This window comes from Triticum urartu, unplaced genomic scaffold (assembly GCF_056163025.1).
Source record: "Triticum urartu cultivar PI428250 unplaced genomic scaffold, HENAU_Tu73 scaffold591, whole genome shotgun sequence".
Taxonomy (NCBI): Eukaryota; Viridiplantae; Streptophyta; class Magnoliopsida; order Poales; family Poaceae; genus Triticum; species Triticum urartu.
The window spans coordinates 12,501-27,500 of record NW_028260777.1 but is presented as its reverse complement, the minus strand read 5'-3'; positions in this window follow the sequence as shown (position 1 = coordinate 27,500).

The following is a 15,000-nucleotide window of genomic DNA, read 5'->3' as shown; positions in this document are numbered from 1 at the left end:
AGAAAAAGAAGAAAACAGGGGTTCTGTTGAATTTCAAGTATTCAGTTTCACCAATAAGATACGGAGACTTGCTTCACATTTGGAATTACACAAAAAAGATTTTTCATCGGAAAGAGGTCTACGAAGACTTTTGGGAAAACGTCGACGTTTGCTGGCTTATTTGGCAAAGAAAAATAGAGTACGTTATAAGAAATTAATCGGTCAGTTGAATATTCGGGAGCAGTAATTTAATCGTTCAAATTTTTTTCTTGTTTTATTATTTTTTTAGTAGTCTTATAGTAGTCTTAGATTTTTCATTTTGATGAGCCTCGCTTTGAGGAATTCATGGAATAATCCATTTTCATGGAATAATGAATTAAGGAAGAAAGGATATGAGTCTACCGCTTACAAGAAAAGATCTCATGATAGTCAATATGGGCCCTCAACACCCATCAATGCATGGTGTTCTTCGACTGATCGTTACTCTCGATGGTGAGGATGTTATTGATTGTGAACCCATATTAGGGTATTTACACAGAGGAATGGAAAAAATCGCGGAAAACCGAACTATTATACAATACTTACCTTATGTAACAAGGTGGGATTATTTAGCTACTATGTTTACAGAAGCAATAACAGTAAATGCACCAGAATTCTTGGAGAATATTCAAATACCACAAAGAGCCAGCTATATTAGGGTAATTATGTTAGAATTAAGCCGGATAGCTTCTCACTTGCTATGGCTTGGACCTTTTATGGCGGATCTCGGCGCACAGACTCCTTTTTTCTATATTTTTAGAGAGAGAGAATTAATATATGATCTATTTGAAGCTGCTACAGGTATGCGAATGATGCACAATTACTTTCGCATCGGAGGAGTAGCCGCCGATCTACCTTATGGATGGATCGATAAATGTTTAGATTTCTGTGATTATTTTTTACGCGGAGTTGTTGAATATCAACAACTTATTACACAGAATCCAATTTTTTTAGAGCGAGTTGAAGGAGTAGGTTTTATTAGCGGAGAAGAAGCAGTAAATTGGGGCTTATCGGGACCGATGTTACGAGCTTCTGGAATACAATGGGATCTTCGTAAAGTAGATCCTTATGAGTCTTACAACCAATTTGATTGGAAAGTCCAATGGCAAAAAGAAGGGGATTCGTTAGCTCGCTATTTAGTACGAATTGGTGAAATGAGGGAATCCATCAAAATAATTCAACAAGCTGTAGAAAAAATTCCTGGAGGACCTTATGAAAATTTAGAAGTCCGACGCTTTAAGAAAGAAAATAATTCTGAATGGAATGATTTTGAGTATAAATTTCTTGGTAAAAAACCTTCGCCCAATTTTGAATTGTCAAGACAAGAGCTTTATGTAAGAGTAGAAGCCCCAAAAGGTGAATTAGGGATTTATCTAGTAGGAGATGATAGCCTTTTCCCCTGGAGATGGAAAATCCGTCCACCCGGGTTTATTAATTTGCAAATTCTTCCTCAGCTAGTTAAAAAAATGAAATTGGCTGATATCATGACGATATTAGGTAGTATAGATATCATTATGGGGGAAGTTGATCGTTGAAATGATAATAGATAGGGTAGAGGTAGAAACTATCAATTCTTTTTCGAAATTGGAATTATTAAAAGAAGTCTATGGACTGATATCGATTCTACCCATTTTGACCCTCCTTTTGGGAATAACAATAGAGGTACTCGTAATTGTGTGGTTAGAAAGAGAAATATCTGCGTCGATACAACAACGTATTGGTCCTGAATATGCTGGCCCCCTGGGCCTGCTTCAAGCTATAGCAGATGGGACTAAGCTACTTTTTAAAGAAGATATTCTGCCATCCCGAGGAGATATTTCTTTATTTAGCATTGGACCCTCTATAGCAGTCATATCAGTTTTATTAAGTTTTTTAGTTATCCCTTTGGGATATCATTTTGTTTTAGCCGATCTTAGTATTGGTGTTTTTTTATGGATTGCCATTTCAAGTATAGCTCCTATTGGTCTTCTTATGGCAGGATATAGCTCAAATAATAAATATTCTTTTTCAGGCGGTCTACGAGCTGCTGCTCAATCCATTAGTTATGAAATACCATTAACTTTTTGTGTGCTAGCAATATCTCTACGTGTGATTCGTTAAAATAGATCTTTTTCCTATAAAATCCATTAACTATTTATATTCCTTTTCTTATTTAGTATTTGGGTTGGTAAGTTAAACTAGATAGCTATATGAGTGAAACAAAACAGCTTATAAATTTGTAGTAAAAAGAAAAAATCTCATTTCCTACGTACAAGAAAAAAGTGGAAGTAAACATAAGCAGTGTAAACTCTTTATCCCAAGGTTGATATTTTTTAATTAGTCATCATATCTTGAAGCGGCCAAGAATAAAGGATTCACGATATGGAATTCCATTACTAGAATACTCCTAGTTATTACTATAACTTAATAATCCATAAGAAGAATCCACCAAAAGTTAGTGAAGGGTTAGGAACACTAAAGTACATAAAGGATTAGTAATGGAAAATCTAAAACATTAGAGATTTTTGCCCATAAAAGGAATCATAATAAGGACTTGCAATTTGTAGAAATTATCAAGTAGTACTTTCTTCGGATTCCGATCCAGAGTATGTTCCCATTCACTTGTTAAGGAAATGGCTATCAAGAACGAATTAACCCTTTATCCATTTTTTCTTTTTAAATACCCCCTCCCTGGGGAAAGAAGAATAGTAAAAAAGATATGGAGTGCACTAGAAAAAATTTTCATTATTTCCTTCCTCTATCCATATTCATGCAGAATTGCTCATGAACTAATACCCAACTCTTTCCATTTATTAATTGAATTCCTATAACAAGTAACAAGTGTTTTATTCCAAGATTAAGTTATTACTGAACAAAGAAAAATTTTCATTATATTATAAAGGATGAGATCAATTCGGAAGCGCTTTTTCTTATTCTAGCAGACGGAATTCCTTTGGTCTAATTTAGGACTTTCAAATCTATTTTATTTTATCTAATTCTATCTACGCCCCCGGGGCTAGGAACAAAACAGTCCTTTCCTTTTTCTGATCATAGAGAAGCCGTATGAAGCTAAGGTTTCATGTACGGTTTTGAAATAGCGGTGGGAACTGTGATGTTATCACCGACTATGATTATCTAACAGTTCAAGTACAGTTGATATAGTTGAAGCACAGTCAAAATACGGTTTTTTTGGATGGAATATTTGGCGTCAGCCTATAGGTTTTCTGGTTTTTTTAATTTCTTCTTTGGCAGAATGTGAAAGATTACCCTTTGATTTACCAGAAGCGGAGGAAGAATTAGTAGCAGGTTACCAAACTGAATATTCCGGTATCAAATATGGTTTATTTTATCTTGTTTCTTACCTAAATTTATTAGTTTCTTCTTTATTTGTAACAGTTCTCTACTTGGGCGGGTGGAATTTATCTATTCCCTATATATCCTTTTTTGATTTTTTCCAAATGAATAAAGCAGTTGGAATTTTGGAAATGACAATGGGTATATTTATTACATTAACTAAAGCTTATTTATTTCTCTTCATTTCTATCACAATAAGATGGACTTTACCGAGGATGAGAATGGATCAGTTATTAAATCTTGGATGGAAATTTCTTTTACCTATTTCCCTGGGCAATCTCTTATTAACAACCTCTTCTCAACTTGTTTCACTATAAATAAGATAATACAATAATAGTAAGAATATTTTCAACACAAAAGCTCTCTCAAACAAGAGAAAGAAACATATCTTTTTCATAGATATTTAGAATGAATATGTTCCCTATGGTAACTGGGTTCATGAGTTATGGTCAACAAACAATACGTGCTACAAGGTACATAGGTCAAAGTTTCATAACTACCTTATCCCACACAAATCGTTTACCTATAACGATTCACTACCCTTATGAAAAATCAATTACACCAGAGCGTTTCCGAGGGCGAATCCACTTTGAATTTGATAAATGTATTGCTTGTGAAGTATGTGTTCGCGTATGTCCGATAGATTTACCCGTTGTGGATTGGAGATTTGAAAAGGATATTAAAAGAAAACAATTGCTTAATTATAGTATTGATTTCGGAGTTTGTATATTTTGTGGCAATTGTGTTGAGTACTGTCCAACAAGCTGTTTATCAATGACTGAAGAATATGAACTTTCTACCTATGATCGTCATGAATTGAATTACAATCAAATTGCTTTAAGTCGGTTACCAATCTCCATAATGGGAGATTACACAATTCAAACAATTAGGAATTCGTCTGAAAGTAAAATAAACAAAGAAAAATCTTCGAATTCAAGAACGATTACTGATTACTAAACTTTGATTTTGTCTTTCTGTTATAAAAATCTAATAATTCTTTATTAAACTTTAAAATTAAACTATAAAGAAAAACGAAAAACTACTGCTTATTGGAAATTATTTCTTATTTTAAATCAGACTAGATTTTCGTGATATAATATAATTTATAACTATAAGTTTATACACAAAAAAATACCCTAATCCTTTTTTCCTTCCTTGAATCCTTTAGTTTTAGTCAGTTCATGAAAAATTTTATACTATTAATTTCTTTTTATCCATAATGGATTTACCTGGACCAATACATGAGATTCTTATGCTATTTGGGGGATTTGTTCTTCTACTAGGGGGTCTAGGAGTAGTATTACTTACCAACCCCATTTATTCTGCCTTTTCGCTGGGATTAGTTCTTGTTTGTATATCCTTATTCTATTTTTTATTAAATTCCTACTTTGTAGCTGTCGCACAACTTCTTATTTATGTGGGAGCCATAAATGTCTTGATCATATTCGCTGTAATGTTCGTAAATGGCTCAGAATGGTCTAAAGATAAGAATTATTGGACTATTGGAGATGGGTTCACTTCACTCGTTTGTATAACTATTGTTTTTTCACTAATGACTACTATCCCAGATACGTCGTGGTATGGAATTCTTTGGACTACAAGATCAAACCAAATAGTAGAACAGGGTCTCATAAATAATGTTCAACAAATTGGAATTCATTTAGCAACCGATTTTTATCTTCCGTTTGAACTCATTTCCATAATTCTTCTAGTTTCTTTAATAGGTGCAATTACTATGGCTCGGCAATAAGAAAACTTAGAAAAAGTACAAATTATAAGAATTGCAAATCTAAAATAAATAACTAAAGAATCACAATTTTGATTTAGTAAAATCCATCTACTGCCAACAAATACCTCCTTTTTTTTTTTTTTTTTTTTCTTTTGTTGTGTAATTGTTCTATTGTAATTAATTGAATCGGTTCAATTCTTGCCCTCATATTGAAATGAATCGAGATTGATAAGGAGTTAGTTAATGATGTTTGAGCATGTACTTTTTTTGAGTGTCTATTTATTTTCGATTGGTATCTATGGATTGATCACAAGCCGAAACATGGTTAGAGCTCTAATATGTCTTGAACTTATACTGAATTCAATTAATCTAAATCTCGTAACATTTTCTGATCTATTTGATAGTCGCCAATTAAAAGGAGATATTTTCGCAATTTTTGTTATAGCCCTTGCAGCTGCTGAAGCCGCTATTGGACTATCCATTCTTTCTTCCATCCATCGTAATAGGAAATCCACTCGTATCAATCAATCTAATTTATTGAATAATTAGACTTTTGAATAATTAGACATAGAATCCTCTAAACAAAGGCGCACATATTAAAATAAATAGAAATCAATACTATTTTCTTAGTATTATTTGAGAATATCCATTTTTTTTAGTAGATTATTGCATAGTATTCTTTTTCACTTAAATGAATTTTTGTATTTGTAATTCATTGATATTGCAATTTGAATATTGCAATAATTTATATTGAAAAGACGATAGCCAATTTATTGGCTAATTCGAATTCGTCTGTACAATTCGTAAAATTCTTTCTTATTTCTTATTTATTGTTGAAATCCAAAATTAAAGTCTCTTGGCTCTCTTCACGCTTTCTCACAAACAGATTAAAAAATAGATTTTTTTTTTTGAAGTTTGGATAAACCATTGCTTCGTCTGGTGTCTACAATACATATGACTCATTATAGTACTAATTTCATTTTTACCAGATCGAAAAATTTTATGTTGAAAAGAAAAATTTATAGATCCAATGTCACATTCCGTAAAAATTTACGATACATGTATAGGATGCACTCAATGTGTACGAGCTTGTCCAACAGATGTATTAGAAATGATACCCTGGGATGGATGTAAAGCCAAGCAAATTGCTTCCGCGCCGAGAACCGAAGATTGTGTGGGTTGTAAGAGATGTGAATCTGCCTGCCCGACAGATTTTTTAAGTGTCCGCGTTTATTTAGGGCCTGAAACAACACGTAGCATGGCTCTATCTTATTGATACGTTACAAAAAACTTCACTCGAATCGTCTGATTCCTCTTTACCGAAGAAGCCTGTGCTCGAAATAATCGAGCACGGGCTTTTCTGGTCAAAACGTATCTTGTCTTTATCACTTTATCATGAGTTATTTTCCTTGGTTAACAATACTTGTTGTTTTGCCGATATTTGCAGGTTCATTAATTTTCTTTTTACCTCATAAGGGAAACAAAGTCGTTAGGTGGTATACTATATCTATTTGTTTATTAGAATTCCTTCTAATGACTTATGCGTTCTGTTATCATTTCCAACTGGAGGATCCCTTAATCCAATTAAAGGAGGATTATAAATGGATAGATGTCTTCGATTTCCACTGGAGATTGGGAATCGATGGACTTTCATTAGGATCTATTTTATTGACAGGATTTATCACTACTTTAGCTACTTTAGCAGCTTGGCCAATTACACGGAATTCGCGATTATTCTATTTCCTGATGCTCGCAATGTATAGTGGTCAAATAGGATTATTTTCTTCGCGAGACCTTTTACTTTTTTTTATCATGTGGGAGTTAGAATTAATTCCTGTTTACTTACTTTTATCCATGTGGGGGGGGAAGAGGCGTCTATATTCAGCTACAAAGTTTATTTTGTATACTGCAGGCGCGTTCCATTTTTTTCTTAATCGGAGTTCTGGGTATGGGCTTATATGGTTCCAACGAACCAGGATTAGATTTGGAAAGATTAATTAATCAATCATACCCTGCAACCTTGGAAATACTTTTATATTTTGGCTTCCTTATTGCTTATGCTGTCAAATTGCCGATTATACCCCTACATACGTGGTTACCAGATACCCATGGGGAAGCACATTATAGTACATGTATGCTTTTAGCGGGAATATTATTAAAGATGGGAGCATATGGATTGATTCGGATCAACATGGAATTGTTACCTCATGCTCATTATCTATTTTCGCCCTGGTTAGTAATAATAGGAGCGATCCAAATAATCTATGCAGCTTCAACTTCTCTTGGTCAACGAAATTTCAAAAAAAGAATAGCTTATTCCTCTGTATCTCACATGGGTTTCATAATTATAGGAATTGGTTCCATAACCAACATTGGACTCAATGGAGCTATTTTACAAATATTATCCCATGGATTTATTGGTGCTACACTTTTTTTCTTGGCAGGAACCGCTTCTGATAGAATGCGTCTTGTTTATCTCGAAGAACTGGGGGGAATATCTATCCCAATGCCTAAAATTTTTACCATGTTTAGTAGCTTTTCAATGGCTTCTCTTGCCTTACCAGGAATGAGTGGTTTTGTCGCAGAATTAGTAGTATTTTTTGGACTAATTACTAGTCCAAAATTTCTGTTAATGCCAAAAACACTAATTACTTTTGTAATGGCAATTGGAATGATATTAACTCCTATTTATTTATTATCTATGTTACGCCAGATGTTCTATGGATACAAGCTATTTAATGTTCCAAACGCAAATTTTGTGGATTCTGGACCACGAGAACTCTTTATTTTAATCTGTATCTTTTTACCAGTAATAGGAATTGGTATTTATCCAGATTTTGTTCTCTCCCTATCCGTTGACAGGGTAGAGGCTCTCTTATCCAATTATTATCCTAAATAGGTTTGCTTTTTTTTACTCGTCTGCTCTATTAATGCAGAAATAAGTAAAAAAGTATATAATGCAGAAATAAGTAAAAAAGTATAATTAGATCTATCTCGAATTTTTGAGAACCCTTTGATAAGGCGTTCAAGGGGTTCTCAAATAAAACATAAAAGTAAAAACCTTCATTTCATGAAGGTTTTATTTTATGTAATCATTTAGGTGTTAATGTAAACGAACCATAACTATGTAAGCCTATTCCTAATAGATTTATACCAAAATAACAAATCCAAATTATAAGAAATCCTATCAAAGCTATAAGTGCAGAATTCGTACCCTTCCAATTTGGATTTGTTCTACTATGTAAATAAATTGCGAATATGGTCCAAGTAATAAATGCCCAAGTTTCCTTAGGATCCCAATTCCAATAGGATCCCCAGGCCTCATTAGCCCATACTGCTCCACAAAGAATACCTACGGTTAAAAGGGTAAATCCTAGGCTAATGACACGATAACTCCAAGAATCCAAACGCTCCGTTAATTGATATTTGTAATAATTTGGAAATGAAGGGACAGAGGTTCTTTTTAAAGCACTTCTTTTTGCATAAAAATATTTAATATCACTAAAGAAAAATGTTTTATTTAAAACATTTTTTTTCTTTTTAGAAAAGAAATGGAAATTATTTCGAAATCTAATGATTAGAATAGCGGCAGATAATAAGGATCCGCACAAAAGAGTTGCATAGCTTAATAACATCATACTGACATGCATCATTAACCACTGAGATTGTAGAGCAGGTACTAGTATCGTGGATTGATGCATTTCAGTTAAAAGACCCGATGTGGCAAAGCCTTGCGTTAAAATAGTACTTGGCGTAGTTATTGTGCTTAAATCATTTTTAGAGTTCTGTATTTTAGGAATGGTATGAAGAATATACAGGGCCCATGAAAGGAAGATCAATGACTCATATAAATTACTTAATGGAAAATGTCCCGAGGAAGCCCAACGAGAAACTAAGAATCCTGTTATAGAGAAAAAAGTAACTATCATTCCTTTTTCTGACGAATCGCGTAATCCTCCAAGTTCACGAACTAATAAGGTTATAAAATGAATCGTAATCACAATTGAAATCGTTGAGAAAGAGATATGAGTTAGTATATGTTCTAAAGTTGCAAATAGCATAAGGGGAAGGTCCCATTACAAAATTGTAAATTTCGAATTGATTTCTAATCTATTGTATTCTTTTTCAAGAATGCCGCCACTCGGATTCGAACCGAGATGCTTGAGCACTGCTTCCTAAGAGCAGCGTGTCTACCAATTTCACCATGGCGGCTAACTTCAAATAATAGGTAACTTAAAAGAATAATAGCTATTATCTTGGGAATCGTCGATATTGGGAAAGTCCATAAAATTTAGGAACATTAGAGTTTTCATTAAAATAGACTTCGTTTGGTAGTATCGTTTCCATTTTTTTTTTTTACAATAAACTCTTGCTTTGCCCAATAGAAACACAAACACTGCTTGAAAGAGTTGGAACTTCTTTTTTCTAACTTGCAATTATAGAACTAATTTTTTCTAATTAATTTCCCCTTTACATTTTGAAAATTCTTTCAATACAATGAAAAAAATCCAAAAGGGTTTCTATTTAATGATGAAATTAAAATAAAATGGATAAATAGAAAAGGCTTTTTGGATTTTTTAAAAATTTCTAGAATGAAAGTCTTTATGCTCTTATTAATAAGATTTACTAACCTTATGATTTTGGAGAAGATAGGTGGAAGTTGTAAGTCCTATTGTAAGAATACTCCACTTTTCATAATTTTCCTAATAGAATATGAGGATTCTATTAGGAAAATTATGAAAAGTTCATTGATAGGAAAAGAATACTTAGCACACAGTATACCAAACAAAACTTTTTTTTTCTTGTATATATAAGATAAGAGGGGTTTTTTGTTCTAAGAATATTGTACCGAGTAATTCGACACATAAAAGTACATTCAAAGAAGAATCCAAATTATTAAATAATTGGAATTCTTTTTTGATAAGTCAATTCATATTATTCCAAAATCTTATTATTTGTTTGTTGCCCAGAAAAACCCTTTGGTTTTGGATGCTCATTACCGCTCGAAAATGATCTTGATTTTACTAAAGAATAAGATTGTACTATGGAAAAATAAGTCTTTTTCTTCCAAATATTTTTACGAATACGCTTTTTTGACATTGAAGTACGTTTTTTTGGAACTGCCATTCAAAAAGGAAATTACTTTTTTCTAGTTGTATGTGAAAGACATCTATTGCTGCAAATCAATCCTTCTTTCTTCTTTTTATTAGTATTTATACTTAGATACTGAAAGATACTTAAATTTTGAATTATTTTTTACTTCATTTTGTCTAATGCGGATAAGACAACAAGAATTTTTTAACATTTTTTCTTTATATATTTTATACTTTTTTTTTAATAATATAGAATATATAGAAGGGTTTCTCATTTAAATCTATTTATATCTATTTATATATCAAGTATACTCCATATATAGATATATGGTATGGAAGCCTATCCCCCATATAAGATAAGACGGGGGGATAAAAAGAAGGGAAAATGAAAATAGTTAATTAAGTTCAGAATGGTATTCCATAAAGGAAAGGAATTCCAATCAAAACAAAAAATACTGAGTCTCTTAAACAAGACATTCTAAAACTTAGGTAATTTATAGTCATTAGAATTTTAGTTCTATATGAAGTAAGGACTATTCGATAATTTCTTATAAACATAGGTTTTCATTGGAATTCACTCAATCAGTTAATTATGGAACAAGAGAGCTGTTTCATCTTTGTTTTAAAGAAATATAAAAATGAATTATGAATAGAAAGTAAAATGATTCCACTTTTTTTTTTTTATTTTTATAAATATCTTTATTTAGTTAATAAAATAACTTCGTTACCTAGTTATTTTATTAACTTTTTTAATTTAACCAACTAAACCCATTCTTAATTTTTAATTATTTCAATGAGATAAATTTTGGAAAAATTAAGAATTTCAGTATTTTTTCTTATTCTTTTTATTTATTCTTTCAGAAAGAGATAAGAATTGGTTTGGTGAATCGGAAACAATTTTATAGAAAAATTGAAGTAAAAATTGAAGTAAAAATTGCAATTTCTTTTCTTATGGAACATACATATCAATATGCATGGGTAATCCCTCTTCTCCCACTTCCAGTTATTATGTCAATGGGATTTGGCCTTATTCTTATTCCGACAGCAACAAAAAATCTTCGTCGCATATGGGCTTTTCCTAGTGTTTTACTCTTAAGTATAGCTATGGTATTCTCAGTTCAACTGTCTATTCAACAAATAAATGGAAGTTCGATCTATCAATATCTATGGTCTTGGACCGTCAATAATGATTTTTCTTTAGAATTTGGATACTTGATTGACCCACTTACTTCTATTATGTTAATACTAATTACTACTGTAGGAATCCTGGTTCTTATTTATAGTGATGGTTATATGTCTCACGATGAAGGATATTTGAGATTTTTTGTTTATATAAGTTTTTTCAATACTTCCATGTTGGGATTGGTTACTAGCTCCAATTTGATACAAATTTATTTTTTTTGGGAACTCGTGGGAATGTGTTCTTATTTATTGATAGGCTTTTGGTTTACACGACCAATCGCAGCGAGTGCTTGTCAAAAAGCTTTTGTAACTAATCGTGTAGGGGATTTTGGTCTATTATTAGGAATTTTAGGTTTTTTTTGGATAACAGGTAGTTTAGAGTTTAGGGATTTGTTCAAAATAGCTAATAACTGGATTCCTAATAATGGAATTAACTCTTTACTTACTACTTTGTGTGCTTTTTTATTATTCCTTGGTGCAGTTGCGAAATCCGCACAATTCCCTCTTCACGTATGGTTACCCGATGCTATGGAAGGGCCCACTCCTATTTCGGCTCTTATACACGCAGCAACTATGGTTGCTGCGGGAATTTTTCTTCTAGCTCGACTTCTTCCTCTTTTCATATCTTTACCTTTGATAATGAGTTTTATTTCTTTAGTAGGTACAATAACACTATTCTTAGGAGCTACTTTAGCTCTTGCTCAGAGAGATATTAAAAGAAGCTTAGCCTATTCTACAATGTCTCAATTGGGTTATATGATGTTAGCTCTAGGTATAGGTTCTTATCAAGCTGCTTTATTCCATTTGATCACTCATGCTTATTCAAAAGCTTTATTGTTCTTGGGATCCGGATCCGTTATTCATTCAATGGAACCTCTTGTTGGATATTCACCAGATAAAAGTCAAAATATGGTTCTTATGGGCGGTTTAAGAAAATACATTCCAATCACAAGAACTACTTTTTTATGGGGTACACTTTCTCTTTGTGGTATTCCACCTCTTGCTTGCTTCTGGTCCAAAGATGAAATCCTTAGTAATAGTTGGTTGTATTCGCCCTTTTTTGGAATAATAGCCTCCTTTACTGCAGGATTAACTGCCTTTTATATGTTTCGGATATATTTACTTACATTTGATGGGTATTTGCGTGTTCATTTTCAAAATTACAGTAGCACTAAAGAGAGTTCCTTGTATTCAATATCCTTATGGGGAAAAAGGATACCCAAAGGAGTGAATAGGGATTTCGTTTTATCAACAACGAAGAGTGGAGTTTCTTTTTTTTCACAAAATATACCAAAAATTCAAGGTAATACAAGAAATAGGATAGGATCCTTTACTACGTCTTTTGGGGCTAAAAAAACTTTTGCCTATCCGCATGAAACGGGAAATACTATGTTATTTCCTCTTCTTATATTACTACTTTTCACTTTGTTCATTGGATTCATAGGAATCTCTTTTGATAATGGAGGAATTGGTAATGGAATAGCAGAGTTAACCATATTATCAAAGTGGTTAACTCCCTCAATAAACTTTACCCAGGAAAGTTCTAATTCTTTTGTAAATTCATATGAATTTATTACTAATGCAATTTCTTCTGTAAGTCTAGCTATCTTTGGTTTATTCATAGCATATATCTTCTATGGATCCGCTTATTCTTTTTTTCAGAATTTGGATTTAATAAACTCTTTTTACAAAGGAAATCCTAAAAAAGAATTTTTAGATCAAGTAAAAAAAAATATATACAGTTGGTCATATAATCGTGGTTATATAGATATTTTCTATACTAGGGTCTTTACCCTCGGTATAAGAGGGTTAACCGAACTCACGGAGTTTTTTGATAAGGGTGTTATTGATGGAATTACCAATGGAGTGGGTCTTGCTAGTTTTTGTATAGGAGAGGAAATTAAATATGTAGGGGGAGGTCGAATCTCGTCTTATTTATTCTTTTTTTTATGTTATGTATCTGTGTTTTTATTCTTTTTTCTTTCTTAAGTTAAGGAATTTACAACAAGTCTCTTGCAAAAATAACTATCCTATCCCCTTTCTACAATCTCTCTATATCCTTGTTACATAAGGTAAGTATTGTATAATAGTTCGGTTTTCCGCGATTTTTTCCATTCCTCTGTGTAAATACCCTAATATGGGTTCACAATCAATAACATCCTCACCATCGAGAGTAACGATCAGTCGAAGAACACCATGCATTGATGGGTGTTGAGGGCCCATATTGACTATCATGAGATCTTTTCTTGTAAGCGGTAGACTCATATCCTTTCTTCCTTAATTCATTATTCCATGAAAATGGATTATTCCATGAATTCCTCAAAGCGAGGCTCATCAAAATGAAAAATCTAAGACTACTATAAGACTACTAAAAAAATAATAAAACAAGAAAAAAATTTGAACGATTAAATTACTGCTCCCGAATATTCAACTGACCGATTAATTTCTTATAACGTACTCTATTTTTCTTTGCCAAATAAGCCAGCAAACGTCGACGTTTTCCCAAAAGTCTTCGTAGACCTCTTTCCGATGAAAAATCTTTTTTGTGTAATTCCAAATGTGAAGCAAGTCTCCGTATCTTATTGGTGAAACTGAATACTTGAAATTCAACAGAACCCCTGTTTTCTTCTTTTTCTTCTTTAACCATAAATCCAAAAATTTTTCTACCTCCTTTCTTTTTCATGTATTTTTCTGATCAGGAAAAATACAAAATTATGTCAGTTATTTTGAAGTTATTCTAATCTCGTACACACACAAATTTGCAATTATTCATCTACTACTGGAATTTGGATTTATTTTATCGATGCAAATTGGATTTGGATAGAAGGGTACATTCTTTCTAATATTTTAGATAGAAGAAATGTTTCTTCTATCTAAAATATTAGAAAGAATTTTGCTGATTTATTTATTGCTATATGCAATTTATGGAATTGATACACCATTTAATTGATATCATTTAGCAAAATGAAACACAGCATATGCATCCATCTTTTGGCTCGAGAATTTCACGGGATAGAGATATGGTATAAGAAATAGACTATTAAGTAACTCTAAATGAATTGTGGATACATCTGTATCCTTAACATACTGAAACGATTGTCATTATTCGTATCAAACCAATAGCGATTCATACAAGCTAAATCTTCTAATCAATGGTGGGCCAATAATGAATTTTTTTGCATATGTATTAAGACGCTTGGCCTGATTTCGAAATTGTCCAGAGTTTTATATGTTGTTTTCATTGCAAAATGATGGGTCTCCTTCCATAACTTTCCAATTACGAGTACGAGAATTGAAAGACATGAAAATTCTCAATTCTCTACGGCGTCTAGTAGATAGAAACAAGAAAATCAGAAGAATCTTTCTCTCTATTCACTATCATTCCGCGTCTTCGACTTCTATTAGTTTCTTTTCTTCTTTAATGCAATAGCTATAGTTTGATATAAGAATCCATTTCTCAAAGTAATGGAAACCATTCTCTTATAGGAAATGGTTCGAAAATCGCTATTCCACCTTTTAGGTATCGTGAAAAGTGATACCTGTGAAGATCGTGCATTTCAGTCAAATTCAGATCCGTTTTTCGAGTCCATGATATAATATAACCAAATTGGATAGATCTTCCACCTGTTTAGCTAAGAAAGAATA